Source organism: Neophocaena asiaeorientalis, unplaced genomic scaffold (assembly GCF_003031525.2).
Source record: "Neophocaena asiaeorientalis asiaeorientalis breed wild unplaced genomic scaffold, Neophocaena_asiaeorientalis_V1.1 scaffold550, whole genome shotgun sequence".
Taxonomy (NCBI): domain Eukaryota; kingdom Metazoa; phylum Chordata; class Mammalia; order Artiodactyla; family Phocoenidae; genus Neophocaena; species Neophocaena asiaeorientalis.
Window position 1 is genome coordinate 2,124,847 of NW_020173396.1, and position 6,065 is coordinate 2,130,911.

General features: G+C 42.2%; 1 pseudogene; it reads left to right on the forward strand.

Annotated features, from left to right (window-relative positions):
- Positions 1–428: 428 nt before the first annotated feature.
- LOC112400945 (60S ribosomal protein L13a pseudogene) lies at positions 429–1,146 on the forward strand (annotated as a pseudogene).
- The last annotated feature ends 4,919 nt before the right edge of the window (positions 1,147–6,065 follow it).

Genomic DNA, 6,065 nt, shown 5'->3' on the forward strand with positions numbered 1-6,065 from the left:
TAGCAGGCTCCTTGATCAGTCAACTCAATCACCTGTACCAGCTTCCCTAATTCTCTTACCTCAATGTCCTTATACCTTAATCCTACCCTATCGATCTCTAAACTTGGATCAGTTCAACAGTTTACTTTCTCTACCATTATTGCTACAAAGCTGAGTACTACTGGAGAAATCTCACAACTTCATCTGCCGGCAGTATTACATATGTCAAGCTTCTGTAGGCAGAATAACGCCCCCCACAAGGATGTCACATGCCAACCCCCAGAATCTAGGAACATGTGACCTTATATGGCAAAAGGAACTTTGCAGGTGTGATTAAGTTAAGGGTCTTGAAATTAGGAGATTATCCTGGATTATCCAAGTAGGCCCAAGGGTCAATCAACAGAAAAGGTGGGACAATAGAAGCAGAGAGGGAGCGATGTGCTTTGAAGATGGAGGAAAGGACCATGAACCAAACGCTGCAGGTGTCCTCTAGAAGCTGGAAAAGGCAAGGATACAAATTCTCCCCTCGATCTTCCAGAAGCAGCAGAGCCCTGCAGACACCTTAATTCTAGTCCTATAAGACTCATTTCAGACTTCTGATGCCCAGAACTGTAAGATAATAAGTATGTGGCTTTCCCAGGTGGCTGCCGAAGGTGGCAGAGGGGCAGATGGAGCTCGATGGCTGATGCCATCTACTGGCCAACTAGGGGCATCATGACCAAGGAAGTACTGCTGGGCCAGAAGGTGGTGTCTGTATGCTGTGAGGGCATCAGCATTTCCGGCAATTTCTACAGAAACAAGGGTAGACCATTCGAGGTATACTCAAGACCCACAAGACCAAGCGAGACTAGGGTCCCTGGACCACCACAAGGTGTTTGATGGGATCCTGCTGCCCTATGACAAGGAAAAGTGGATGATGATTCCTGCTGCCCTCTAGGTTATGCATCTGAAGTCTATACGAATATTTGCCTACCTGGCGTGCCATGTGATTGGCTGGAAGTACCAGGCAGTGACGGCCACCCTGAAGGAGAAGAGAAAGGAAAAGGCCAAGGTCCACTACTGAAAGAGCAAACAGCTCATGAGGCTATGGAAACAGGATGAAAAGAACACGTAAAGAAAATCAACGAATACACAGAGGTGATCAAGAACCATGGACTACTGGTCTGAGCCCAGTAAAGACTGTTTATTCCTCATGCTTGGCCTGGCCTGCCCTTCCTTCATCACTGCCCTGGATGTGGGGATCCAGGGGCAGCCATCCAGGGGACAAGACAGCCTGGGACTTAGGAAGCTGGGGCAACAGAAGGGACCTTAGTCACTGTTACAGTTTAAGAAAGGCCTTTCTTTTAAAATTTTACTTTACACAGCTCTAACAGTTGTGCAGACAAAATTTGTCTACGATCCACTGGTTCATGACAGAGTTTTTAAAAACCAACAGTAGGAACAACTTTAGTTCCAATATTTGCACAAGTGAGCTGGAAAACTAATTGAAGGAGAACACTGAATTGTGAATGAGGCATCTGTTTCAACTTCTTACATGGCCATATGTTATCCTCTGCAGCTGTTAGAGCGTGAGAGACGCCATGGGACAGCACAAGCCTAGTGTCGCGCAGAGGTATTTACAGACGGAGACGGGAAAGACGTGCAACCAGGAGGTTAGAGGCATTGCCCTTGTTGCTTCCCGGTATTTTGCGACCAGAGTTGAATAAAGTATAAGGGAGTAAGTAAGTAAATAAATAAGCTTTGTTTTAAGCCCACCAAGTTTGCAGTAATTTGTTCCAGTGGCAGTAGGAAACTAATAGTTTCTGACTTCAGATGAGTCTCCAAACTCTCAGAAATTGTGGTGGAGAGACTTCAACCATGACTGTTATCAATTCCTCCCCTCCCTGTATGCACCGGCTGTTCTCCACATCAACAGGTAGGATCTATTTTCCGTGCACCTTAAATCTGGGCTGGCCTCGTCACTTGCTCTGACCAACACAGTAAGATGGAAGCGACACTGTGCCGATCCCAGGCCTGCCCTTTAAGCAGCTCCTGCTTGCTCCCTCTCAGTAGCCAGCTACCGTGGACGAAGTCTGACTATCCTGAGACCAGCACGCTGTGAACGAGGCTGAGCTGTTCCAGGCATCCCAGCTGAGGCACCAGACAAAAGAACGCAGAAACCATCTCCACATGGAGAACTGCCCAGCTGAGCCTAGCCCAGATTACAGAATCACAGATAATACGCAGCTGTTCTTTTAAGCCACTGTTGTGGGTGGTTTGTCACCAACCAATAAGTAACTGAAACAATAATACTTTCTACGTGCCACTAGTAACTTCTCCCACTCCTTTACCTAGCTCTCTCTGCAGCTGAGATTTGCCCTGACTTCAGAGGTGTTCTGGCTCCTCCCACATATCTTCCATTGGCTTCAACCCTAAACTCCCCTACCATATGCATAGCTACAGTGACCTTTTTTTAGAATTTCTCAGATTTACCCTTAGTGATCTAATCCCTTTCTGCCTCTTTCAAAATTTAGTCTTTCTGTGTGCTCAGTTACGGGCTCCTTTCTTTAGTCTACAGACACCCCCAGGTTGAACCCAATCCCTTTTCTTAAAATAACTCTTCAAGTTATTTCCCTGTTTCTTTCCTTTTTTACTTCACACCTTTTGAGAATAGCCTACACATGTCATGTCCACATTTAATGCTCAGCCAGGTAGTGGGTTAAACCAGCTAAAGGACATGATAAGGGTGGACCAGAGCCATGTGGGAGTGGGGCAGGGAGTATTGGGGAGGGAGGTCCATTATTTAAACAGGATCCAGTTGCCAATACCAATCAGTGAAGTTGGGTACATGCCAAGAAGTTGGAGAAGCATCAGGGAGAGAACAACTCTGTAGGGATAAATGTACTGTACATGTTGAGTCAAAGTCCCAGGAAGCCGTAGAGAGGGGATTCAGTCCAATTAACCCAGCAAGGAGGTACAGAGTTGAATCCTCTATAACTTGGTTGTGCATGATTGCTCTTGTTCAGTAGACAGACAGGCCACTCTCTCACAGCAGAACTTGGCTTCCCCAGGCTTTCTACTCAGTAGTGAGAGGCCCATCCCTCTACTTAATGGACTACACTCAGAAAACAGTTAAGGCTTGCATGCCTACAACAAATCAACATTTCTAAATAAAATAACATTGACGTAACACCAAGTTAATTACTATGATTTTTCTCTTAAGACATATTCACTTTGTGCAATACATAACCCAAAATCTACAAATCAGGTTTCCCAAAATAATAAATGCTAGCATTTGTGCATTCCACTAGTAGGGTGAAATTGTTAAGAGCATGTTCTTTGGAATAAGACTGTGTGGTATGCAGTCAAGTCCCTCAACCCAAAAACAAAACTCCACATCTTAATACTGGAAACTGTGAAGGTGTTATCTTACGTGGCAAAGGGAAATTAAAGCTGCAGATAGAATTAAGATTGCTAATCAGCTGACCTTAAAATAGGGGTATTAACCTGGATTATACAGGTAGGCAATGATATCACAAGGGCCCTTAAAAGCACACAAGGAAAGAAAAGGAGGAGGTGAGAGTGATGCAATGTGAGAAGGGCTCAACTTGCCTTTGCTGGCTTTGAAGTTGGAGGAAAGGGGCCAGGAGCCAAGGAATGCAGGCAGCATCTAGAAGCTGGAAAAGGCAAGGAAACGAATTCTCCCCTGGAGCCTCCAAAAAGGAATGCAGCCCTGCTGACACCTTGATTCTAGTCCAGTGAGACCTTTGTCAGACTCGTGACCTATAGGAATATAATGAATTTGTATTGTTTAACCTGCTAAATTCGTGGCAATTTGTTATGGCAGCCGGCGAAAACTAATACTGACTACACTGTTCAAATCCTATCATTTATCACTGGTGGGACTTATGGAATGTTAATTAATTTTTCTATTCCTGTTTATTTATCTGTAAAATGAGACTAACGATACTATCTACTTGAGGATTAAATGAGATAATACATATACCATTTAGAATAATGCCAGATACATAGTAAATGCTCAAGAAATGTTAAATATTGCTATGGTTATTTTGTATTTACCTTCCTCTTTGATTTTTATCATGAGATTTCACCTGAGAACCATACTGCAAATAATGTTTTTTCCTACATCCATTTAAATAGCACAGGAAGAATGTCTACTAAATGTTTAACAGCTTTAAGATCCTGAATTGCCTGGAGTACCTTCTTAGGATGTTTTCAGCTGTGAACATCTAACTCATCTTGCTTCATTTCTAACATGCTAGAACAAGCTGTGCTAACACCATATTTTAAAAGTACTTTCTTACTTCTTGAGGACTTAATTATAATGCTGCTGGTTGATGAGTTTGCATTTTAAGCCAAGACCGTGAAATAAACACAGTCATTTCAGTTCTTGATACAACTGAGTGAAAGTGCATTCTCTGATTAGCTTGTCAGCTTAAGGGTGCACCATGACGATGGGATACAGTTAACCACACTTGCCAATGACCTGACCCTCATTACAGATTTTGGCAGTTTCTGAACTTTTACTTCTTTTTGAAGTATACTGTGTTTGATATATTTGGTGTGTTTACAGTACATCTAGCCCTTTTATTTGAGAAATGTAATGTGTTTTCAGTATTTGATTAACTTAATTTACATTTTCAAAAGAGAAAAATTTTGTTAGGTACATAGTCTTTTTATTTTTAATAAGTTCTGAGATCCCTTAAGAGATCACAACCCTAATCAAAATCCATCTTCATGCATACAAAGCATAAAAAAGAGCTGGTTTTGCATTAGTCTGAAGAGTCCCACCCTTATACTCTTAATGTTGATTAATAATAGGAAGCTCTTTTATTATGATTGACAGCAATATACATAAAAAAATACCACAGAGCATTGTTTAGAAAAGAGGTATTAGTCATGGACTACATCTTTGTTAATTTCAATGGTAGGTGAAAGAGAATGGATTGAGCTTTCTGGCTTGCCATTCAGTCATTCATGTATTCATTCTTTCAACAAATGTTTGTTAAGCTCATGCAATGTTCCAGGAATTATGAATCTCCCTCAAAAGCTAAATCACATATTGTTTAGGAACATATATACATGTGATTAAATTGATTTTTAAAACCCACAAAATTTAGAAAAGTGTCACCTCTGGGAGAGGCAGAGATGGGATACGCAAGGAGTATGCAGGTAATCCCAAAGGTATGGATGGTAGATCCTCATGTGTTTGTTCTATTATTATGTTTATAACATACATATACTCTACTTACGTTCTTTTGGTGTATCAAATATTTATTTTAAAAAGAAACAACTAATTTCTGCTTTAAGGAAGTTGTAGTCTTCTGTGGTCACTTAGCTATTTCTTGTATCTTGCACTGTAACCACAGTCTCTCACTCCTCCATGCTTAGAAGTCTGTCACCCCTTTTTACAGAAAAAATCAAACTGTATGCACTTAAATTTTTTAAAAATTGTTAATTAAAGAGCATTATTAACTCACAAGTGATTGTCTATCCTGAATTCAGAGGTTCAAGGATCATTGCCACCTAATGAGAAGAGCAATGGCTGCACTTGGTTCTTGCTTGCTTGTTTCCTGCTGCTGGAGCTCAAGGCAGGGTCAGCCCCTGGCACACCTCATGTCTAACACAGGGCTGAATAGTTGAAAAGTGTTTCTAGACCCATTTCTAGCACTAGCTCGTTGTGTGATCTTATACAAGTAACCAAATATTCTGTGGGTTTTTTTTTTAATATATATGTGGAATCTAGAAAACTGGTACAGACGAACCTATTTGCAGGGGAGGAACAGAGATGTAGACACAGAGAACGGACATGTGGACACAGTGGGGGAAGGGGAGGGTGGGATGAACTGGGAGATTAGGATTGACATACACACACTACCATGCGTAAAATAGATAGCTAGTGGGAACCTGCTATAAAGCACAGGAAGCTCAGCTCTGTGCTCTGTGATGACCTTGATGGGTGGGATGAGGGATGGGGGTGGGAGGGATATGGACACCAAGGGGGTATAGGAGGGGGGGGGGGGGGTGGGGGGGGGGTCCAAGAGGGAGGGGATATAGGTATACATACAGCTGATTCACTTCACTGT